At 38.0% G+C, this 26,337-nt stretch overlaps 1 long non-coding RNA gene across 1 annotated transcript; it reads left to right on the top strand.

The window, feature by feature from the left end:
• Nucleotides 1-2,326: 2,326 nt before the first annotated feature.
• On the top strand, nt 2,327-23,510 carry LOC122223705. The gene is made up of 2 exons (XR_006204407.1): nt 2,327-2,654; nt 23,261-23,510. It is a non-coding gene; the product is annotated as an uncharacterized LOC122223705 (long non-coding RNA).
• Nucleotides 23,511-26,337: the final 2,827 nt, after the last annotated feature.

The following is a 26,337-nucleotide window of genomic DNA, read 5'->3' as shown; positions in this document are numbered from 1 at the left end:
CTCCAATACCAGTGCAATTCAAATTAGCCTCATTAATTGAGTATCCCGAAAGATGTTTTGTTGAAACCAGCAGTGACTCACATGTGATCCAGTTCCATAACAGTGTGTGATTTCTTACATGTGTTCTCTATAGAAGTGCCTATAAACCTTTGTTTATGTGGCACGCTGGGACACTATCTGATTTTCACTTAGCGTGAATCTCGAATTTACATGTTGAATTCACCTCTAGTCTATTCTCATTTACCCAATTAAAACATTACTCAGCACTAACATAATTTAAAGCAAATAGGTATATTTCTTTAGATTATACTCATATTGAAAATACAAAATTTAATCTTGATTATAACCCGTAGACATCCCCCTCCCCACCCCACCCCCACACACACCCAGGGATACATCAGTTCGGTTCATCCCTCTTACAAGGAGAGGTGGATGAGGAACTTGGTTAGAACACTGGTCTGGTGAGGATGACAGATGAGAAGGGAGCTATTGTAGGTGTGAAAAGCTTTACTCAGAAGGACAGTATTATGAGGGCTTTGCAGAGGGAGCACTAGCCCCAGGCCCTTAGGGGTTAGACGCCTCTTGGGAAAAGTAATAGTTAAACTGAGACTTGAGGAAAGAATTGATCTTACCCAGGAAAAGAGTAAGGGGAAAGACAAGAGCTAATTTTCAACCTGTTAACTCTAGGATATCTGTGCGTGACTTCAGATCTATCACCTTATGGGACTGGTTGTTAAGTATTTTTACATTTACCTACTGGCCTAAAGAATCTTCAAATATGAGATGGGGCTGTAATAACAAGCTCACAGCATTCTTGGGAGGATTCAGTGAGTCGCAGTGATGTTGGCACTTGGCACAGTGCCTGGAATGAAGCAGGTACGTTTAATTGGAGTTGCAATAATGGTGGTGATGATTATGAGGATTCTTAGTAATTCAGTCAGAAGTAATGTTGATAAGAGTGATGGTGTATTTGTTGACTATAAAAGCAAAGTTTAATCCGCGTCCAGGGCCTATTTTTCTTTCTTCTCCATGGATGAGAAGAGGAAAGTGGGACTCTATTATTTCATTATAACATGCATCCCAGAACACTCCATGCAGCATTTGGGAGGGAAAAGCAAAATACTTCTGGGGTCTCAGGGGACAAGTAACTGTCAAGGTTTATGTGATGTCTTCTGCAGGACGGTATATTTCCTAGTCCGTGTAAAACAATTGCCCTCTGTGTTCCCTGTCTGTTGGGGGGCAACTGTTAACCAACTCTGACGCATCAGAGTCTCTGTTCTGCAGACATGTGTGCTGTGTAGCAAAAGGTGAACAGTTCTTCACCCTCAAACAAGTCCCTTAACCCTAAGGGCCAAGAGAAAGAGTTGAGGTCCACACACTCAGTCTGATCCCTCAGTCTTGGTAGACCCCTACCTGTGGCCCACACTCATAGTAGCCCTCCTTTTGGTTCCCCACACCTAATAATCCAGGTCCAGAGTGAAAACAGGAGTTGCTCCCACATTGTTAATGTCAATTACCACAGATAGCTGGCTTTCCAATAGTTTCTTATAGACTGAAGGTTGACAGGCAGCCCAACCATGAAAATAAACTCTGACTCATGAGTTCAAGACTGAAGTAAAAGAAGCACAGCGAGTCACAGCTAAATGTGATCTTAGATATAGGAAAATTCCAATGACAACAAAGGTGAGACTCGGTTTAAATTGTGAATACATAATCTAGAGTCTAGTCATCTCAGAAGCTCATCCATGTGGAACACAGCACATATTCTGGTAGTAAGTGGACACTCAAAGTCAACTGTGGGCACCATACAGCCACTTGATTGTACCATCTGTCATTTTGTCATTTATTTCTTGGTATGAAATGACTTAGCTTCTAAACCAGGTCTGTGTTTCAGGCCTCTTGATTTTTAATGCAGGATCCTCCTGATGTTTATTATTGCTCTCTCCTTTCCCGCACGTTTAACTGCAGACAACATTTTAAAATCTCCCACCATTTGTACCGGTTTGCATCCAGGAATCTTTCTAAGCTCTGCTTCCCAAACCTGAACTCTCTGTTGCCATCCCATTGTGATTGGTTGCATTCTTGCTCTCTGCCTGCTTCCATGGGCTTGCTGCTCCACACCTCCCTTTATTACCTGTCCTTCAGTCACCTAGTACTTTAGCGGCAGTACCTTTGGCTCAGTGCCCTCCACCAAAGACCAGCCCCCATGGCTGAGATCTGGCCTTTCACTCTTACTCCTAAGTGGGCACAGAAATAACCACTTTCTAGAAGAAAGCCAGTTCCTTCTCCAAGAATCTGGCTGCTCTGCCATGGGATAAGTAGAGAACTGACAGCCCTAAAATTCAACACCAGCCTGAATGGTTCTGGTCAAATTCTTGGATTTGTCCCTAATTCCTGCATCCTACAGTGAACTCTGCTAATTTCCACAAGGGTTTATGCCATGGCTATTGTCTCCTGACCTTGACTCATTTCTGACTCCTGCTACTTCCTTGGCAACTTGTTCTCTCCAGAAGGGACATGGCAATCAAAGGAGCCCAAAAGCAGCTGGCACCTGACCCAGGCTATTGGCAAATGCATTTTCTACTGGCCCATCAAACTGGTGAGAAACAGAATCATCTCAGGAGGAGAGTGAGGTGGCAATCACAAATGTGAATGTGAGTAATGTGAGCTTGTCAGGCCTTATGTCTAAAAAGCAGATTTTTGTGACAGAATTAGATAAAGTTTTATTTCAAACTTGCATAACTCAGCAGTATGCCATGCAAGCCTTCATGCTTTTAATTTCCTCCTAAATTTCATGGTCCAAAAAAATCAACAGATGCTGGAAAATTATATTTATGTAAAAGAGCTTCTAATTCAATATGAAAATAATAAAAGAATGAAGATTTACTCATGCAGTTCAAAAAAATCTAGGCAGAACTTTGAAGTCCAAGAGCTTCCCCTGGGAGGCACTGGCATGTTACAGTGGCCACATGATACTAATGCAGCCTTCTCCCAACACAGATATCTCTTCCCCAACACTAGCCATCATCTTTACCTTTGGCTTCATGCCTTTTCCAGTGATTTAATGGTTTTGCCACCACAGCCCCTGTCTTGATTTTTTATCCACTCAAAACAGCTACCTTCGAGAAAAAATATTTCAAAAACATAGATATTCCTCCAGCTAGCTTAACTTTTTTTTTATTTGAGTATATTTGGCTCAATGTTGCATTAGTTTCAAGTATCCAACATAATGATTCAAATTCTCTATAAGTTATACTCTCTCCAGCTAGACATCTTACTACAAATATGTGTCATTAAGCTCAACACAAACTTGGAGAAAGTATTAATGTCTGTACAGGTTTTGATAGATAACAAACCATCCTAAAACTTAGTGGTTTAGAACAACTACAATCAGGGGTGCCTGGGTGGCTCAGTCGGTTAAGCATCTGACTTCAGCTCAGGTCACGATCTCTTGGTTTATGAGTTCGAACCCTGAGTCAGGCTCTGTGCTGACAGCTCAGGCAGAGCCTGGAGCCTGCTTTGGATTCTGTGTCTCCCTTTCTCTCTGCCCCTCCCCTGCTCATGCTCTGTCTCTATCTCAAAAACAAATAAAAAACATTTTTTAAAAATTAAAAAAAAAAAAGAACAACTACAATCATTATTTTATCCCTGAAGATACTGTGAGTTAATAGGGCCCAGCTAGGCAGTTCTTCTGCTCCCTGTGCTGTCCGCTGGTGCTGCATCCCTCCAGAGGACAGACTGGGCTAGAGCTCAAGATGTTCACTCATACAGTGTTGGACGCTCAGCCAGGGCTGTTGGCTGAAGCACATAGATTCTCCTCCACATCCTTTCTATGCCCCTTGGACTTGTCACAGCGTCCCAAGAGGTATCAATGCACAGCATCATTTGTACCATATTCTAACTGCCAAACACATCAAGATCAGCTCAGTTCAAGGGGAAAGGGGAAAGACTCATCCATTACACTCTCCAAATCCATCGTATCTATGGGGGAAAAAAAGGTTTTATTATTGGGCCACTAATCAATCCCATTGTTATTTATAAGGAAACTTCCCTTATCAGACTCAATCCCAACAGGGTCCAGAGCAACTGATTTACTGCCTTTAGATCTTCAGAACAGAGTGAGACTTTCTCAAATTACTTGGAGTCTGAGTTCACGGGGGCCTAGGACCCTTTGGGGCTATTGAAGAGATCAAGGGCTATGTAGGCTTGAAAATTCCCATGGTTTATAATACTGTTGGGATTTACCTTGAACTATATAAATGGAAAAACAACACAAATAACTTTCCAACAGATTCTGCCAGATGAAAGCATAGTAGGCTATTCAGGTATTATTGATAGGTGGGAGAGGACCACACTAATTTGTCCGTCAAAGGATTAAATTTAAAGATGATTTCTAAAATCACCATTCATTTGCATTGTTCTTCATTTCTATTAGAATATAAGACTAGAAAGGATAGGATTGTGGATTCAGTTCCCATGAGAGAAGTCAAGTTTTGCTTTCTCCACACCAAATTGGCCATGTTGTAAATCTGCACCTTGACTCATCAATGGATCTGAAAGAGAAGGGACAGATCAGTGTTACCCCATCCTTGACACTGAGAACCACATAGCATTTTCTTGAATACCATTTAACTTTTTCCTATTCTCTTCATCTCAACCTCCCCCGACCCATTAAGAGTCAGGAAAGAAACTTATTGAACTCTTAGTAGGTATCACCCACTGTATTCAAATTTTTTTCCTGTTTTTGTTAAACTAATATTGTGTCATTTAATCATTACCATAAAGGGTTTTGTGTGCTGTGGGCACTTAATAGTGCTCATGTGACTTGCTGAGATAAACTTTGAGGCAGGTGATCAACCATGGCATTAGCAATGTTTTATTGGATGAAGAAACCTCACATATTTTTGAGGACAGCTTCCTTTGGTTCTGAAGTACAGAAGCTAGATATCCTTGCCAGACAGAGAAATGTATTGCTTTTTGGCTCATATCAGCTCAGTATATGATATTAAACTTGCAAAACATGGTAATAAAACCCTGAAGAAATAGAAGATATTTTGATAGCTGTACTTTAGCCTATATAAGATATTTTGTCGTGGAATATCTGTAGAAAATGCCATTTGACCATGATTTGGAGATGTTGCTTATTGCAAGCATTTTACAAGCTAATTTTGGACGAATGTACCACTTTAGCAAATTTGCAGTTCTCAAAAATAGGAATTCCATCCAGAAGGGAATGGCAGTTTTCCCTCAGGGCATGAATGATCATTCTCATTTCATTGAAATATTTCAATAGGCTGAATTTAATCAGAGTGGTTTTAATTATCCCATTCCTCTGACCCCCGTGTCCACTTCTGCCTTTACCCCTAAATTCCAAATTATCTTTAGCAGAAGTTTAATATCTACACATTTTTCTTTCTACCACATTGTTAATGTAGTCAACACTTGAGCTCCCAAGAAGTTGAGAAAGATTTTCAAAATGAAATAATCATCTCTAGAAATCAAAAGGCATTTTAATGATAGGACAACTTAGCTGGCCTTTGGAAAATGAGATCACTCTAAAGAAATCTACTGATCAAGAAGACAGAATGAAAGTGTCCAGAGGGTCTTAATCACCAGTATCAGGGATATAAGTGAAGATAGAATGTGAAAAGAGGAAAGTAAAAGATGAAGCAAGTATCAGAGTATTTAAAGACTTATTAGAGGTTGCCGCAAAAACAAGACATATGAATCTAATCTTATCTTGTATAAAATATCAACATTGTTTTCTTGTTTAAATCAAGAATTTCTTCCAAAAGGGTTCCATTGTCTCATTTACTTTTATGGGTAACAGTATCTAGTCGTCTGAATTAAAGCATATATTTCCAATTAATATAGATTTTATTTGATTGGTTTATTGTGTACTATTCCTAGACAATGTTATGCATATGGAGATATTTAATGTATTTCAAGTACACAGATATTTTCTAAACAAAAATGTTGTATATTATGTGTGTATATGTATGTGTGTGTGTGTGTGTGTGTGTGTGTGTGTGTGTATAAACAGATGGGTACATAGGTAGATAGATGGGTAGTTAGAGAGGAAGATAGATAGATATATGATAGATAGATGATAGATAGATAGATAGATAGATAGATAGATAGATAGATGATAGATAGATAGAATCTCCTGTTAAAGAGTATGATTGAGTATTTGTCTCCTTTAAGGAGTTGTAAGCTTTTGATTTGGTATTCTAACTATCCCAGAAAAAGTTATCCAAATACCTACTATTTCTATCCTGCGTCTACAGAAGGTACTAAATGTCATTGTCTGCAACAAGTTGGAGTCATCAAATATTGTGCTTGGATCTCTGTTCTAAGTTGTTTTGCCTCCCAGAATCTGACTTCTCCTGTCATATGCCGACACTGATGCATGACTGTCACCTGACTATTGGTGTTCAGAGTTGATAAAGTTTCCTAGTCCCTTTTAAGAATGGTGCACTTTGAACCCAGCCTATACAAACCATCTATGTAAGCATAGTAAATTCACAATAGTGTATTATGATTCAATACTCTGGAATGATGAAACAAGGTTTAGGGTAGTGCTTTCAGACAAAAATGTTTCCCTTAAGTTGAATCTTGTTTCTGAGAGTTTGCATTCATAATGGAAATCCATCATCTATGAATTACTCGGAGCCTCATAAATGTCTCCAAAATGACCACAGCTCACTCCTTCGGGTCTCCTAAAAATAGGCATTCAGGTGCCAGGAGTTGATTACGTAGGCAGTCTGTGATGACTCTAACCATGCCAAAGAATGCTTACATTTGTCCTAAATCTATTTTTAGAAACCAATTGTTAAAACAGCCCACAATGTGTGGACCTGCAGGTGAATTCCATAAACAGATGTCACTTTATTTTTCTATCTTGAAAAAATACATCAAGTACCGTTTGCTGGCTGCCAAAGAGAAGATTATAAAGGAGCAATAAGTGATAGGTTAACTCACCCTTGGCTTTCGTGTTTAAAATGAATCAGCTTTTCAGGGTGTCCCATTTCCATTCTTCATATCACAATGCCTGTACTTCTTTGTGGCACATTTCTTGTCAAGATTTCCAAGTGGCCCTTGAGATGGGATCTATCTGTGAAATATCCAACCTGTGAAAATGAGCCCATTACCATGTTTATGGACAAGTGTTCCCCAATAGCTATCTCTTTCAATGGAACCCTGCAGACAGATTTTCTACCCTCTTCCCTCTTGCCTTTGTAAATATGCCATGTAAAAACAGTGTTTCATCTGTATAACAGGCTGCTTGGGAAAGGGTGTATGGTGTTATAAATGACTGCCATGGTTCATCTCTGCAGAGTTATATTCTATGTTAGCCAGCAGAGCAATCCTCTTTTACTGATGGAGTCAAAATAGGCACATCAAAGAGTCAAGACACCTGTGGTACATGGTATTAGGGTTAACTTCGTTTTCAGTCAGCTGCTATATTCCAAGGGGAAGATGGTCTCTGATATAAGCCTGTGGCTCCAGAAAGCTACCCACCTGCTCCATAAAAGGCTCCCCGATGAAGATTTGAAGAATCTTTACGAACAGATCCCCAGGTCCCTAGGAAAACAATGTGAGGTCATCTATACAAGGTACTGGGTTATAACAACAAAACAGAAGATAATTTTTTAAGTACATTTCTCCCAATGTTTTCTAGCATCCTTTTAGAAGTTATAAATAGAGGAAGTATTTAAATGACCCCTATTTTGACTGTGAATAGACTTGAATTTCCATATCCTAGAAGAAATGAATCTCTTGGTTATGCTTGTGCGGTGGAAGAGTTAATCCAAAAGACAATGTTTTCCTGAAATCTTATATATCAGTACAGCTCAGATCAGTAGGGCTAAGATCAAATACCCTCTCAGTCCTTCTCTTCAATTGTATTCAGAATTGCAAAAAAGTTTCAGCTCCAGATGAAAAGGAATAGATAAGTATTTTGCAGCATAAAAATAAACTGCCTGTTAAGTATGATCTCTTAAGTAGTATAAAATTTCTATAAGCTGGGATATGTGTTACATGTGGCTAAAAGACTACCCTTCATTTTCCACCAATCTGGTTTTTAACCTGCTGTTCTGAGGCCATAAACTCTCAGAGGGAAGTCCTCTGTAATTTTATATGGAATTTGATGACTTAGAGGCCCATGGCAGGAATTACGGAGAGGGAGTTTTCTCAACTCCACAGCTCCTATAGAGAGACTAAAGCTCATTATCTGAATCTCAAACTAGTTCATCTTACAGAGCTATGAAATAGCATAAGCTTTGTTAACTCCTTTAATTTCATTCTTTGGGTGAAGTATTCTGTACACCTTCTAGAAATGTATATTCGATGTCACTTGGATAGAGAGAAAGGAAGGCTGAGTGCGCCCAGAATATTGGAGGACATAGAGTGGGAGATCAGAAGTTAGAAGATTAGCCTAGTTTTTCATGGAGACAGTCCTTCAAGCTTTCCCAGGAAATAAAAGGCTTCTAGCGGGGGGAAACAATAGACCTGAACAGCAGGAGTGTTTGGGACGGGAGCCAGGGAGCAAGAGTCACTAACAGAGAGTGGTAATTTGGAATGAATTGCTGTTTGTGTTGTGAAGCACACAGGACACAGCTGGTGTACTGGCTAACCTGAGGATTTGTAGTGACTGCATTGAAATGGTAATGAAGTTTTTATTTTATGATTGCAGATGTTTGTGGATTATTGTTATTAAGCTTATTAGTGTACCACTACAAATATGAGATTTTTATTTACTTGGGCTCTTATTTATGGGAGCTTTGTTAAAGTCTTTTTAACTCAAGACAAGAAAACAAAAGCCGTGCAATAACCAAAATGTGCTGAGCCATCAGGCAATCCTTACGGAGTGGGCCTGTGCGTGCGTGCGTGCGTGCGTGCGTGCGTGTGTGTGTGCACATGTTCACCAGTGCCCTTAATGTAAGACTCTTATACATTTGAGATAAATCCAAATGTCCCCCTTGTTGTTGTGCCTTAAGTAACGTTTTCAAGTACTCTGCTCACAGGTGAAACAATCATTCTAGTAACAGTGGTCACTATCACTGGTTCTGGCGTTGGATTGCCTTGCCAATTCTGCCATTTATAAACTGTGTAGTATTAGGCACTTAACTTCCCTCTGCCTCAGCTTCCAACTCTGTAAAATTGAGGTTAAAGAAATGCTACCTTTTTTCTAAAGTCATTGTGAGGTTTAAATGTGATATCTGGGGATGCCTGGGTGGCTCAGTAGGTTAAGTGTCTGATTTCAGCTCAGGTCATGATCTTGCGGTCCATGAGTTCAAGCGCCACGTTGGGCCCTGTGCTGACAGCTCAGAGCCTGGAGCCTGCTTCAGATTCTGTGTCTCCCTCTCCCTCTGCCCTTCCCCCACTCACACTCTGTCTCTCTCTGCCTCTCAAAAATGAATAAATGTTTAAAAAAAATTTTTTTATGTGATATCTGTATAGAGCACTTATCAATTAATGTTAGCTGTTACCTAAAAGGATCTTGATGTAGAAGGACACTTATGCATTTTATTCAAAAGGTTGGGACTAAGAATTCTGTTAGAAACTTTATTATCTTGCAGAGTGATCTCATATCAAACAATTGAAAGAAGGTGCACATATGTCTGTGGACAACTAGTTTTCAAGCAATAAAATAAATAATAACCAGTTATTTTATTGTTAGGCATAGTATGATCTCTTTTAATGATTCAGAAACTGCTGAAGAATCTTGAAATCTTTCAAGATACTATCATTAGTGAGTATTAAGTAGCATCATAGAATGGATTGACAAAAGTGTTTAGGATATCAGTTATAAAAATTCCAAATGATTTTGCTTTCATTATAGTTCACTTCCTAGCTGGCCATAAGGACACAGTAAATATACAGGAAGTGAAATGAGCATCTCCAAGGAATTCAGTTTCTAACATGCTAAAATAATTTCCTTAGGTTAGAAAAATCAAAATCCCCAAAATATGCCATATGTAAAAATAAACTCATTACCATTAAGCATTTCAAAATGAAAATGATTACTAGTTGACCAATTAAAGAGAAGCCTCTTTCATATTGACTATACAGCAATTCCTGCCAGTATCATGATGTGATGTTGATGATTTAAAACCAATTGGGGACGCTAATGAAGAATCCCATGATTCACAGTCAAATGTATCTTGGAGTCTAGTCATAAATTTACAATAAAGTTGACATCTGGGGTGCCTGGGTGGCTCAGTTAGTTAAGTATCCAACTCTTGATTTCTGCTCATGTCGTGATCTCAGTCATAAGATAGAGCTGCACCTCGGGCTCCATGCTGAGTTTGGAGCCTGCTTAAGATTGTCTCCCTCCCTGTCCCTTTGCCCCTCCCCCGCTGGCACACTCATGCACTCTCTCTCTCAAAAAATAAAAAAAATTAAAAAGTTGACATCTAGTGAGAGTTTCTAAGTGAGTATATCTTCTGGAATTTTCTAACAGAGTTCATCTAAAATAGGTTCATGGTCAGAAATTAAATATGTTCACCTTAATTTGTTGATAGATAACGTATTTCCTTAACCAAAGGTGACCCCTCATGACTCTGAAAGCAATAAGAAAACACTGTGTAAATTATAAAGCATTAATTTGGGGTGGGAGAATGTCAGGAAATTGGGAAGCAAACCAAGTTCTCAAATACATTATTACATCTGAGGGATAGCTTTAATTAGGTAGTTTCATGATATCTTAAACCAGTATGCACCCATACCATGGGTTGTGATTAAAAAGACCTTTATATAAAAACAAGGTCTTCAGGAATTACATTTTATATCTCATTATTGTAACTTAATTGCTTATGATTTAAATACTTCTAAATTAAAAAAAAAAACCAATTCACTTGTAATAAGTTCTATTCTGTAGTGGAGATTTTTCCAAAGTGAAATTTGTAACTATAAGTATAATGTAAGCCTGGAGATGCCAGAGACCACCACATAGAGAATGAGTTCATGAGAATGAAGCCAACCCAGAGGAAGGTTGAGCCAACAGATGGAGAAAGACAGACACTGGTGACATCATTTGAGGCCTCCAGATTCAGCCATGCCTGGGTTTCATAATTCTGTGAGCCAATAAATTCCTTTTATGGCTTATGCCTGTTGGAGCTCAGTTTCTGTCACTTAAAAACCAGGAGAATCCTTACTAATACAGCAACGAGGGTCACAAGTTTTGGGGAAATGCTTCAAATTATATTTGTCTCTTACAAATTCACAACGTGTACTAACTTGTTAAAAGATCTGAGAAAACCTGCTGTAAAGGAACTTTCTTTCTCTGTGTTAACCCGCTGTTTCCCCAAACTTGGTTGATAGTAGAGTCTCCTTCTATGCAACACCTACGAGCACCTGTTTCACTAAGAACGTTTTGGGATGTGATGCTCTTCTAAGGCATGGAGGGAAGAGAGTTGTCAAAAATGACCCCAGCAGGACTTCAAAGACTCACTGAAAAGAAATTCATAAAGTGAAGTAACCTCTACTAGGTGAGTAAGTCTAAGTGGGGAGGGAGCCAAAAGCAGGGTCTTCTCTACACAGTCCCCTCATTTCTCTGTAGCACCATGATGGGAATAGTGGAGACCTCCATCATCTCTTTAAATGACAAATTACTAGGGGCTCACTATCACATGCTGTTCCTTCCTCTGCCATGATCCAATATATTGGTGGTTTTTCCTCCTGACTTTATCCCTCTCCATAGAATCTCTACCACCTATAAGATGAAGATATGCCAGGCTATTTGAAGCCTCTTCATTTAAGGTAGCAGGGAACCTCATCTTCTAGGCTCCCATCATATTTCCCAATCCTACACTTACAAGCTTCAGCTTCTGAGATGGGTCTCAGTTCTCTTAAATTCTACCAGCTAATGTCCATCTTTTCTACAACCATTCAAGCCCCAAGGCCTGAGACTCAGGAGAGCCACTGGTGTAAGTTCCAATCTGAGTGCAGACCAGTGTCTCAGTTGAAAACAGAGGAAGCAAATTTTCCCTAACCCTGCTTTTCAGGCCTCCATGGGATTGAATGATGCCCACCCACACTGGGGAGAACAAACCACTTTGCTCATCTATTGATTCAAATGTTAATCTCATCCAGAGACACCCTCACAGACATACCTAGAATAATGTTTAACCAAATATCTGGGCACATCTGTGTCCCAGCCAAGTTGACATATAAAATTAATTATCACAGTAACAAAAATCACATATGCTTCTGTTTCACTTATTCCTGAGGATTTGTTCCAGAAGCATGAGCTCTTTGGGAGTTGTGCAGTCCTTTCTTGTCAACATGGTCTTTGACATCACCTTAGTTCAGCAGTTACCAGCCTTGCTTGACATCAAAATGTAGAATATTATGAAAACATGGATTTCTAGGCTTCCATTAATTACAACCTTCTGAATGAGAATCCGAGTTTGAGGCCCATCTTAGATCAGAATATAAGATAGAGGCCCGGGCCCATTTCCAAAGGATTTTTTTGTTGTTGTAGTTTATTTATTTGAGAGAGAGAGAGAGAGAGAGAGAGAGAGTGAGTCGGGGAGGGGCAGAGAGCAAGAGGGAGAACACAAAATCTGAAACAGGCTCCAGGCTCTGAGCTGTCAGTACAGAGCCGACACGGGGCTCCAGCTCGCGAACTGTGAGATCATGACCTCAGCCGAAGTCGGACCCTTTACCAACTGAGCCACCCAGACACCCCTCCAAAGGATTTTAATAATCAACCTCACTAAGGAATAACTGCTTTTTTTTCATTTTATTATTTTTTTAATTTTAAAAATTTTAATTCCAGTATAGTTAACATACAGTGTTATATCAGTTTCAGGTGTACAATATAGTGATTCAACAATTCTATGCATTACTCAGTGCTCATCAAGATAAGTGTACTCTTAATCCCCTTCACCTATTTCACACACATCCCCCAGCCATCTCCCCTCTGGTAACCATCAGTTGGTTTTCTACAGTTAAGAGTCTGTTTTTTGGTTTGTCTCTTTTTTTTTCTTTGTTTCTTAAATTCCACATATGAGTGAAATCATATGGTATTTGTCTTTCTTTGACTCACTTATTTCAGGTAGCATTATACCCTCTAGATCCATCCATGTTGTTGCAAATGGCAAGATTTCATTCTCTCTTTATGGCTGAGTAACATTCCATTGAGTATATGTACATCTTCTTTATCCGTTCATCTATTGATGGACACTTGGGCTGCTTCCATAATTTGGCTCTTGTAAACAAAGATGCAGAGGGATAACTGCTCAAAGTGCAGAGTCACTGGAGACAGTGACTCCAAACCCACAGCAGGGATTTTAGTAGTGTCCCTCCTTCTCACTCCTGTGTTTTCCTCTCCTCCAGACCCCCTTGGCTCATTTAGGGAGGAGCCAGGAGGATAAAGCCATTTGCTAAGTTAGTAGTTTGTGGCAGGAATTGGACTATGTATTTTATATGCTTTATTTCATTGTAATCCTCTAGTCAAACTTGTGAGAGAAAAAAAGGAGAGATTCTACTTTATAGATGAGAAAAACAAAGTTTAAAGGAGTTAAGTAATTTTACCAAGAGTTTAATTAGTGAAAGAGCTGGAATTTAAACTACAACCCATTTGTTTTTCTCTACACATCAAACTTTGTGGTTGGTTTAGGAATAATCAGATGACCCCAGACTGGAATGGATTAAAGATTCAGAAAAGAATGTTTAAAGCATCTTGTACTTGGTAAGCAATCAGTAACAGGCTCAAGTAGTTGGCTAGACATGGAAAGAAATAGGGGACTGATGGTCTTCCACTGTATTAGGAAAACCCATAGCACCCTTTGGACAGAAATGTTAAAAAACATGACCACACCTCAGAGAGGCATCAGACAGTTTTATGAAATCTTCAATGTCCCTGTCCTACATCTTCATTCAACATAATAGGTACTCAATAAATGACTCTTGAATAAACAAATGATATAAAATTTACATAGTACTTGTATTTTTTTAAGGAGGGGATTATTCAATAATTTCTTGCTTTGTTTGTTTTCACCCTGAGGCCAAGAATAAGAATACAATAAATTTGCATAATCTGCACTTGAGAAGAGCTCTTTAGTAGTTCCCCATTCAATTTATTTTATCTTTAGATAAAAGGTGAATAGGTGTTAAGTATTCTAATTAGCTGTTTGGAAAGGCATCATAAGCCTCTTTTTCTGAATGACATAAAAAATAAGTATTTGGCTGGAATACTATAGTTCTGAAGATTATTCTTATTTAAGAGCCTTAAATAATTCATCCTTTGGGTGTTCAATAAATGCTTCCTGAGTGATTGACTTTGAGGAGTAGAAGGATTCTCTAACTAGTAGGCAATTTTAGAACTGGTTGTCATAGATCCTGTGTTCTGGTCTTATTCCATCTTCAAAACAAAACAAAAAAACTTTCTAGTTGCTAGTATCAGCATTATAAGAAACAGAGTTCAGGTTTGGAAAGCTATGACTACTTAACATGCACATGAACAAAGTATTACTAAATTGCATATAGTATGAGTATAATATGATAATGAGTCAAAATTAATGTAAATAGGACTGGTAAAAAAAATTACTATGTCCCCTAGAACCTGGAGAATCTGGAGGATATTGCTACTAATTAATAAATGTATTCTTGTGCTATCAGTCACCTGAATGATTTGGTTCATCCTGCAATTAATGGGTTGTAGTGAAATGTCAAACACTCCCTAGGCTCAAAAATCCTGTATGAAGTATCAGTAAGGATACAATTCTTAGTCAGAAGTAGCAATTATCAATGGGCTATCCATATACTCTGGAAAGTTATTTAACATGTAAACATCTTGGTAGATGTCGCAGTAGTTCTCTGTTTCTAAGCAAGGATTCAGCATTGTTGATCCCTGACTTTATTTCTCCTAATCCAAGAACTAATTTACTATTTTCTTTCTTTCTCTCTTCACTCTCTTTTTCTCTTTCTCTCCTTCCATCCTTCCCTCCCCCTTTTCCTCCACCTTCCCACTACATCTCTCATTCCTTTCTTCTCTTTCCACAGGAATTTCTTGAATCTGTATAATAGGCCCGATCCACACTAAACCCTAAAGATACAATGATGAACAGTATTCCTGAATTTAAGATGCTTACAGAAAAATGAAGGCGGCATAACATAAAAATAGATGGGATTCCAAGTAAACGTCAGTGATTACCTAGGAGATTAAAGGAGGTTATAAAATATTACCAGAGTAGAAAAATTCAGCAAGTTTCAATGTTAGCAAAGCATGAAGAAATTTATTCTGAATTTGAAGTTACATGTGTTCAATAAACTGAAACTGATGAAAACTTACTGAAATTGCTCAATTTATAAGGCTTAACTACTTTATAATGGGAGAAATCAATGAAGCAGGTATTTATGATATCTAGATTCTTGATGTATATTATATTTGATTATGAGAAATACTTTATTGCTTAGAGTATGGCAAGGAATTTTACTAATACTTTGTGTAACCATATTTGAGTATTATTCATTGTATTAAAAACTTTCTCTTGAACCTAAAATGTACACTAAATTATTTTCTGGATTCTGAACTATGCTTTTATTAGATCTAAAAGAAAAAAATTTTCCATAGTGAATTCATTTAACAAATAGTTATTGAATACCTCCTGTCTCCTAGATACTATGCATTAGAAAACAAAAACAAAACAAAACAAAACAAAAAAACACCACACATGGTCCCAGCCCTCATAAAATTTATATACTGGTAAACAGTTTCAAATTGTGTAATATAAATCTTTGGCAAAGTAGAGTTTCCTTCAGAAAAAAATGCCCTTTATAACAAACTTGGCTAAAAAAACAGTGTCCCAGTAAATAGGGCATGACCGTCTCTCCTATTTTCGAGGCACAGTTCTGAAACCACAAAGCATAGGCTTTAAGTGAAATGGAACTCGGTTCAAATTCAGCTCTGCTCCTTCTTGGATCTCTGACTCCATCCATTGAATGAGATTTGTAATTCCAACTTCACAGGCATATTGTGAAAATCAGATGGCCTGTGTACAGAGAATAATTCTGGACCCTAAATTGAAAGGTGCCGGATTCGGAAATATTTGAGCCTTTGATTTTTAGGATGTGTGTATGTCGGTGTGTGCATTTGTGTGTGTGTAAGTATATGAGTGAGAACATTTCAGTACCTCACTGCCAGGATTATTAACATGAATTAACTGATCAGTAACAAGATGTTGATATAGCAAGTCATAGTCAAGTTGAAAATGGACTGACTCCCAGGGACATATTCTGATATCCATAATTGCTTTTTGAATGCATAGGAAGTATTCCATGTGTCAACTGATGATGAAAAAATCCCTAATTTGACTTTTTCACATTCATTAAAAAAATTATACCCAATTACTAATTATGGATCACTGTATTCCAGTTGGGATTTCACACCACTTCTAAATGATACTTGTAACAAATTACTTCTCCCCAAATCATTTGACTTGCTTCACCAAATATTTTGATAGTGATAGAAGGATCACTTAAAATAAGTGTTGGAGAGTGAATCATTTACTTGCAAAGAATTATAGTCTTAGAGCATTTAGATTGTGAAATTTGTTTGGTAAAATCTAGCAAAGACTAATATGTGGTGGTATTTTCACTATTTTTACGTTACAGAATTTACTGCTTTTTGTATATATGCTCACACGTTCCTTTGTTTTTATTTAAATAGAATATCTGTTAACTGTAACAAATGTTAACAAATTATAAAATTGATCAAAATAAGATTTCTAAGATGAATCCAGCATTTTCTTCCTATGAACAAGTACTTATAAATCTTTAAAACCACATATAAGATCCTATTTCCAAACAATAGGATTTCTTTTTCCATTACACATGATGATAACTCCTAGCCAGAGCAGCCACAGTTCAGTGTTGATTCATTTACACAAGCTTCACATTTCATAGATGTTCATGGGCCCTTTTATTCTTAAATAAACAGCTTTCTTGAAAGGTGTTTTACTTGTAAATATGTATTATAAAAGATTTATTTTCCTCTTTTGACCTGACCTTCTCCTACCCTCACCTCATTAGACAAAAAAAGTAATTTTTGTCTAATAATTTTTTTCTTTTATTATTATTATTGTTACTTTATTTCAGCACTCGAATTTAGTGACTCATCACTTACATATAACACCCAGTGCTCATCCCAACAAGTGCCCTCCTTAATACCCATTTAGCCCATTCCCTGCCCACTTCCCCTTCAGCAACCCTCAGTTTGTTCTCTATATTAAGAGTCTCTTAAGGTTTGCCTCCCTATTTCTTTTTATCTGATTTTTCTTTCCCTTCCCCTATATTCATTTGTTTCTTAAATTCGACATGCAAGTGAAAAAATATATTTATCTTTCTCTGACTGACTTATTTCGCTTAGCATAACACACTCTAGTTCCTCCACATTGTTGCCAATGGCAAGATTTCATTCTTTTTGATCACCAAGTAATATTCCGCTATATATACATATATGGACATATATATATACACATATATGTATATATGTATATAGACATTTGGGCTGTTCCATAATTTGGCTATTGTCGATAGTGCTGTATTTTTTTTAATTTTTTTAATGTTTATTTATTTATTTATTTTTAATATGAAATTTATTTTCAAATTGGTTTCCATACAACACCCAGTGCTCATCCCAACAGGTGCCCTCCTCAATGCCCATCACCCACTTTCCCCTCCCTCCCACCCCCCAATCAACCCTCAGTTTATTCTCAGTTTTTTAGAGTCTCTTATCGTTTGCCTCCCTCCCTCTCTAACTTTTTTTCCCCCTTCCCCTCCCCTGTGGTCTTCTGTTAAGTTTCTCAGGATCCACATAAGAGTGAAAACATATGGTATCTGTCTTTCTCTGTATGACTTATTTCACTTAGCATAACACTCTCCAGTTCCATCCACATTGCTACAAAAGGCCATATTTCATTCTTTCTCATTGCCAAGTAGTATTCCATTGTATATATAAACCACAACTTTTTTATCCATTCATCAGGTGATGGACATTTAGGCTCTTTCCATAATTTGGCTATTGCTGAGAGTGCTGCTATAAACATTGGGAACAAACATTGGGAGCAAGAATCACAGGAAATAGGAGAGGTGGGAGTGCTGGGGGGGGGGGCGGGGGGTTGTAATCTTAAAAGAATAAAAGAGCAGTTCACCTGGCAGCTGCCAGCTACTAACCTGGCATATAAGTGACTGATATTCTCTCTTACTGCTATCTAAAATTTATAAAAATTATAAGTAAGCACTTTCTATGGGGAAGGTGGGTGATTACTATCTCTGAGGAGCTCATAGTGTTTGACAGCATCTTTATTTTTTACATAGATAATTTTCAAAATATTCCTGCAAAGAAACTACAAGTGAAATATCTCTTTTTTAAAGGCTGGATTAAAAAAGAACGTGAAGAGAGGCCATGTCAGTGAATATGTTCACAGATTAAGCCCTGGAACTAGAATGCTGGTGTGTGTGTGTGTGTGTGTGTGTGTGTGTGTGTGTGTGTGTGTGTATGCATGCTCGTGTGTGTGTGTGTGTGTGTGTGTGTGTGTGTATGTGTTTGAATGTCTCTTGATTTCTGTCTTTACATCTCTCAATTTTAAGATTTTACTGTTTCTCTGCTTCTCTAACTGGTTTCTCACCTTCAATGACTTCATCAACCAACTGGTGATTGGCAAAGCTAATTTTCCCTTCTCTTGCTGTATACTTCTGAATCCTTCTTTACCCGTGTATCTTATATAAGCCATAGATTTCATTTCCTTCCCTGAATCTTAGGGTTGACTCCACTAAAATACGGCAGATTTGGGTGAATGCATTTGATCTGATTGTTCAGAATGCTCTGACAAGTATGGCAGCTTGACAGTGACTTCAAAGAGGGTAGTTGCAGGAGAGATGAAGAAGAAAAGTTTGTATATGGGGTAGTGGTTTTTATAAAGAGACTCTTATAAGAAATGTCTAACTTCTGCCATGTCCCAAGCAAAGGGCAAAGGGATGGTAGTGCCCCCTCAACACCTGCACAGTCGACAGACCCTTACTGAACATCATTAAAGCTCCAGATATTGTACTGAACCATACATGGGATGCAGACATAAAGGAAGGCATGTTCTGTCTTGAATTTTGAAATCTGGTCCAGTAGAAAAGATAGACAAGTATACATGCCTAACTATAAAGTGGAATGAGTTATAGTAAACTATAAGCTTTTTAAAAAAGCTATGGGGATATGCAGAATAGAATAATCCTATCCATTCATATATGTGATTTATGCCCCCCATTTGAAAGGCACTTTGGCCCACTGTGTGATGGCTAGTGTTTCTCAAACCTGGAAACTCTCCCTAGTATTCGTTGCGGGTAGACTGGGCCAGCAGTGTTACAGGTACATTCTTCTCTACAAACACTATGATGAAGTTTTCTTGGCCTCTGAACAACAGTGACAGAGATGAAGCACTACCTCTGTGGGTAGCTCTACCTCATGGGCTGGTAGCTCCCATCATTGAGTAGTCATTTAATTGAAAAGATTTTTTTTTATTTATTAGAGGAAAAAGTGACAGGCAAATTTTATCAGAAACATATTAGCATAAAATGTCTATTTGCAAGTGATCACATGAAAAATGGCAGATGATTAATTTCTGACTTGGTCAGTAACACTAGAGTAATTGAGAGTTGGGAGACATTCTGAAATACCCACTGGTGGATGTTACACAATTTAAACATCTCCCAGTGTTCCTGCAGTACTTTCACTGAGATTTGTGCATATGTCAAACCAGTTGGCAATATGCCAAAGTCAGAATGGATTTATACCAAAAAAGTACAAACAATGGAGATAGGGTTTCTTAGAGAGCAAAGATACTAATACTGTATTGTTCAACTAGTAAGAGATGAGTTTCAGCCAAAGGAAGGAGAATTTTATCAGCTCTTACAAATTATGGTACCAAGATGGATGCTATATAACTTTGATTTCATTCTTTTTCCAAAGAAGCTACTTTTTCAGATGCAAGTTTCAAGCTTTTTGGATGAGTTTCTAATTCGGAATGTTCAAGGAGGATTAAAAATGTGAAGTATATACAGAAGGACAAAAAAAAAAAAACTTAAAAGAAGTTTTTCTAGTAAAAGTTTCATAAGTGGTCACTTTGATATCATAAGATGCAGTAAAATACCATGGCCTTAAGTTTTCAAACACTAGATAATTTTCCCCTAATCAATACAAAAATTATCATATTACCATATGATCCAGCAATTCCAAACACTACTGGGTGTTTACCCAAAGAAAATGAAAACACTAACCCAAAAGGATATATGCACCTCTATGTTGATTGCAACATTATTTACAATAGCCAAAATATGGATGCAACCCATGTGCCCATTTGATAGATGAGTGGATAAAGGAGATATATGTATTATGAAATATTATTCAGGCATAAAAAATAATGAAATATTGCCATTTGCAACAGCATGGATGGACCTCAAGGGTATAATGCTAAGTAAAATAAGTCAACCAGAGAAAGACAAATACCATATGATTTCATTCACATGTGGAATTTAAGAAACAAAACAAATGAACAAGTGAAGAATAAAAAGAGACAAACAAAAAAACAGGGGCACCTTGCTGGCTTAGTTAGTAGAGCATGAGACCCTTGATCTAGGAACCGTGAGTTCAAACCCCACATTGAGGGTAGAGTCTACTTAAAAAAAATAAAAAACAAACCAGACTCTTAAACACAGAGAACAAATTGGTGGATGCCAGAGGGGAGGTGGGTGAAAGGGATAGAGAAAATAGATAAAGGGGATTAAAGGTATACTTATCTTGATGAGCACTGAGAAATGTATAGAATTGTTGAATCATTACATTGTACATCTGAAACTATTATAACACTGTGTGTTAATTATGCTTGAATTTTTAAAATCTAATGAATAATTATTCTATAAATTCCTCCTGAATTCCAGCAGTGTTCATTATGGCAATAGTGAGAAGGCACTCCTTATTTTGACATTAAAATCATCCTAAGAACTATAATCATGTGACACCCTTACCCTATTCCACACGTGGCTGAGAATCACACAGTTACATGAAGCTTGTCTCTTCTTTAAGTCATTAGTCCAAATCAGCTGCAAGAAAAAAATTCACAGTATGAATACAGCAAAACACACACACACACACACACACACACACACACACACACACACACATACACACACACACACACACACACACACCTGGTTTGTTGAATTGAAGTTGGTCCTAACAAAAGAAATAACTTTCATACCTTTGAGTCTTTCACTAAAAATTACTTTGAACACCAATCAAAGCCTTGCTAAAATCCATTTGCTGCATTATAAATGCATGTATGAAGGGCATTATATACTCATTTGATGTAGTTGGATTTTTTTCTTTTTAAAGTTTATCTAATGATCAAAATTCCTAATTCTAATAATTAGATAGCCTGTGCTGTCTTGGTGGTTAGCAATCTATATAAGAGGGTGAAAATTCAGCATAGTGGTGGTTCATTAGGATTCTCCAGAGAAATAGAACCAATAGGGTATATATATATATATATATATATATATATATATATATATATATTCATATATGTAGCTGAAAATGGATATGGATAGATATAGATACAGATATAGATATCTTGGGACTTCTCATTCTCCAAAATTCATGTATATTGGCTCACATGATTTTGGAGGCTGAGAAGTCCTACAATCTGCCATCTGTAAGCTAGAGAACCAAGAAAGCCTGTGGTGTAATTTGGTCCGAATCCACAGGCCCGAGAACCAGAAGCACAGATGTCTGAGGAGAGGAGAAGATGGATGTCCCAGCTCAAGCAGAGAGCAAATTCTTGCTTCCTTTACCTTTGTGTTCTGTTCAGGCCCTCGACACATGGGAAGATGCCCACTCACACTGGTAAAGGCAACCTTCTTTACCCAGTCCACTGATTCAAATGCTACTCTCTTCTGGAAACATCCTCACAGACACGCCCAGAAATGTTTTGCCAGCTATCCTGGTATTCTTTGGACCAGTCAAGTTGACACAAATCAAAATGACACTCATCACAGATGGTGTTGTGAGCTTCATTAACAACATCACCTCTGACATTCACTTACAGCCTTTTATGTGCCTGACACTGGGCCAAGCATTTTATTTACATGATCTCAGTCCTCTCAACATAATGTGACAGGTGATGTATAGTAATGATCTCCATTCTCCAGATTAGGAAATTGAAGCTTAGAGAAATTCGGTAACTTGCCCAAGATCATAGAGTAGGAGGTAGAGCAGGCATGAAACACACAGTTCTGTATGATACCAAAAGACCAGGCCCAAAGCCCTAATCCTCTAATTACCCATTTCCAACTTGAAAACGGATCCTTGGGTATTTCAAAGCAGTCTATGTAAAACAAATATGAAAGTCAAATGATATTAATGTAATTGGCTAAGTAAACAATGTGATTTGTAGACTTTCTTGAACTGAGAGTTTCCATTTATTTACGTTTTATGCATATCCTATTTTGTTTCAGAGATGAAACTGGGATTTAATATGAAAAATGGCTTCATAAAAAGCAGTTGGTCAGAAAAGCAATCTGTCGAAAATAGAAAACGTTTGAACCAGAGTTATACTGGCTGCCGTGAAGGCATGTCACTTTACACCTTCTTTCTTCCTAGGGCCTAATGGGAAAGCATGAAATTGACCTAAACTCCAAGTTTCCCAGGGTTTGGCAGGCCGTCACTTACCGAGGTGTGGTATGACCACACAAGCCGTCCAAACAGCTGCTCTGGGACCAGGCCACTCAGGGTGTGGCCATGTGGACTGGTGTGGATGGTAGCAGTGAGCAGACCAGAAGGCTACGTTCCTACAGTAGCCTTCTCGGCATCCAGGCCTCGGTACTCCCTTTCACCCCTCTCATCCACCCCACTTTCTCCAGAAAGGTTGGCTGGATAAAGGGAGGCTTCCACTCCAACTAGGAGAACGGTTGAGAAGGCAGAATCCCACCCAGCGTGGGGGACTGCCCGGCTTCCAAGCAGCCATGTGCTGATTTGCAGGGGCACTTGAGTATGAAACAGGCTTGTCAATACACGTGTCAGCGTTCGTCCCACTGATGTGACTCAGCTGGGAGCTCACTCTGCTGTGGGGGTGGGCCTGTCCTTTTTATTCCTCTAAGGATTTCCTGCGAGTTGAAGGATCACGAGGAGCTGCCAGAGTGAGCATGTGCAGATGGCAGGTGAAGTTGTGCGTCAGCAAAGAACGATCCCTTTTGTTTTTTTCAGGAGTGGCAAGTCAAAATCCAGCTATTAACACAGGAGGTTCACTGGGGAAGTCGGAAAGAAAAGCACATTGGCATTCACATTAGGCAGAAAAGGACCCACGGAGCTGTTAGAAAACCCAGAGGGAAATAGAAGCTAAAGAACTTTTCCTACTAACACACTAATGATGTTTATCTGCACACAGCCTGCTTTTGTGCTAGTACTTTATATACAATTTAGGGGCCATTAAACTTTAATTTAAGATAATTCATTAGAAACGTGTTTTGTATTGGAAGTTTCAGAATAGCAACTCAAACATTTCAGAAACCTCTGTTTTTACTTACACTGTGTTTTGCCTCCACCACGGAGCAAACAGCTCAGATATATAACCCGCCCAAAATAATTGACTCCTGCCTCCAACCTTGCTTCTGAATATTCAAACACACAGCTGTGGGAGTGAAGTGAGAGGCAGGGAACCTGACAGCGAAGAATATCTCTCTGTTTTACATAAACTCAGGCACTTTGGAGGTTGGGAGATGTGTTTTCCAGAGTGTTAGACACACTTCTTCGGTCCTAATTGAGAACATTGTTATCAGCATCCTGTAACTGCAAATGCCAAATTGAAATATCAATTTAAATCAAATAGGGATGAACAAAGAAAAAAATTCAAAACACTCATAGAAAAAATCTTCAATTTCCTAGATTATCAATATCAATTTATATGGATAGCTATTGAGGTCCCTACCTAGATATTGCATTTTCAATGTGAAATAAAGGAATCAATAGGTACATTAAAGTCATAAAGATTACAGTAAAATCTAGACCGTATCCATTCATATGACATTGGACAAATCACATATGCACCCTAAGCCTTGAGTCTTCATCTGAAAACAGGATAAATAATCCCTACGTAATATATGTGATAGAGATCTCCACCAGTAAATCTCCACCAGTTTGTAAACTTCATGAGAGTAAAGAATCTGAGATTTTGGTGTTTTCCCTTCAATTACATTGTATCTTCAGTACCTAAGACTTTGGCAATCCAATACTTGCTGAATGAATGAACATTATACACATTAAAAAAAGATGCCATATGTGAAATGTCTATCACACAATTAATAAAAGTTTGTTCCTTTAATAACCTCTACCTTACTCCATCTTCATTCCTACCATATTAGCTCAAATGTTTGAGGCTGAATTCTTTCAACTCAATTCATACAATAGGTTCATTTTCAGATACCCTCATGTCTATACTAAGAATTATCTTTGAGCCCTTTATTTCTCTTTCCTTATCAAGACTGTTAGCCAGTACCATTAATTCAGCCTCCACAGTATCTTTCAGATCCATTCACTTCTGTCCGCCTCTACTGTCATCATCTACTCTAAGCCACAGTCCCCTAAATGGACCCTAGCAATAACCTCTTAACTGGTATCTCCATCTCACTGTGGTTTCACAATCCATAGGTGGATCTCCTGTCTCATCTGGTACCATTTTTCACTCTTGCCCATGTCCCACCCATCCAGACTTCCTTTCTGTTCCTCACATATCGATCTTTTTCTGTTCTTAAATCTTCATGCTTGTTATTCACTCTGCCTAGTAATGTTTTTGCCCTGGCTCTTCTATAGATGGTTCCTGTATGTCTACTAGGTCTCTGCTCAACTACCCTTCTTCAGAGAGGCTTTCCCTCTTTATCATATTTTCTCTACAAATAATTGCCTATAACACTTGGAATAAAGTCCAGACACCTTGCCAATAGCCCAAGGCATGATCTGACGACTGCCTGGCTGATGCTTTAAACTCATCTTCTACCGTTCTGTTGCCTGGTGCCGCTACATGCCCAACCCCCTCCGCACCCACCTCACTCCTGCTGTTCCAGTTAGGAGAGAAGAGTTTAGAAATCAATATAAAATTGGAATGATCAAGGGAAACAGACACAGCAAAAATACAGCAAAAGGCATAGAGGTAAGAAAGCAAACAAGATGAAGGAAAATAAAGGATAAAAAAATAGGAGAGAGAAAACAGGAGAAATGGAAGACTGTCAGAGAAAACACAATATTTGCATAGAAGGAGTGCCCAAAAAGAAAAATTAAAAAAAATTAACAAAACAAATATTTAAAGTTATAATTTAGGGAAATTTTCTTTATTTTTTTTTTTATTTTTTTAACGTTTATTTATTTTTCAGAAACAGAGATAGAGCATGACGAGGGGAAGGGCAGAGAGAGTGGGAGACACGGAATCTGAAGCAGGCTCCAGGCTCTGAGCTGTCAGTACAGAGCCCCACATAGGGCTCGAACTCACAAACCACGAGATCGTGACCTGAGCCGAAGTCAGACGCTTAACTGATTGAGGCGCCCCCCAAATCTTCTTTAAATATAGATTAGAATCTCTATGTTGCAAGGGCACAGTGTGCTATCACAGAAGAAAATTGATCCACCATAGTTAATGCTCAGTCTTATGTTAGCAAAATTATTAAATACTTCAAATATAGAAAGAATTGGACAGCCAGACAGAAATATATCAAGTTACTTGCAAAGGAAGGAAATTATGTTGGCTTCAGAAATCTTCACAGCAATTATAAATTCCAGAAACAGTGGAGCAATGCCTGCAAAACACTCCACGAAGAAAGGGTACATCAAGAATTCTATATTCAGCCAGGCTGTCCCTAGAGAATAAAAGTTTCAGACATTTTACATATACAAGACTTCATGGAATAGTGTTCTTATGGACATCTCTCAGGGATGCTCCTAAAGGAAAAACTTCAGTCAACCAAGATATAATGAGGGAAGCTACCAAAAAAAAAAGACTGTAGTGACCCCTGAATATATTTAACTGTACAATTGAAACGATTACACAAATTGCAGTTTATGATGAAGGAACATAATGTAAGTTGTATATGCTTCACAATAAAAACTCAACATTTTTTTAAAAAATGGGAGGTCAAATGGAAAATATGAGTGGAATAGTAAGCTTGTCCATCTACAACAGCCAGGAGGCAAATACTATAATTTAAAATGGACTTACAAACATATATAACTCACAAAAGAGAACACTAGGAAAGATATCTCAATAAAGTTGGGGAGTAAAAGAGAAAATAATGAAG

This window comes from Panthera leo, chromosome B4, assembly GCF_018350215.1.
Source record: "Panthera leo isolate Ple1 chromosome B4, P.leo_Ple1_pat1.1, whole genome shotgun sequence".
Lineage (NCBI taxonomy): Eukaryota > Metazoa > Chordata > Mammalia > Carnivora > Felidae > Panthera > Panthera leo.
This window is presented reverse-complemented; position numbering and strand designations above follow the sequence as displayed.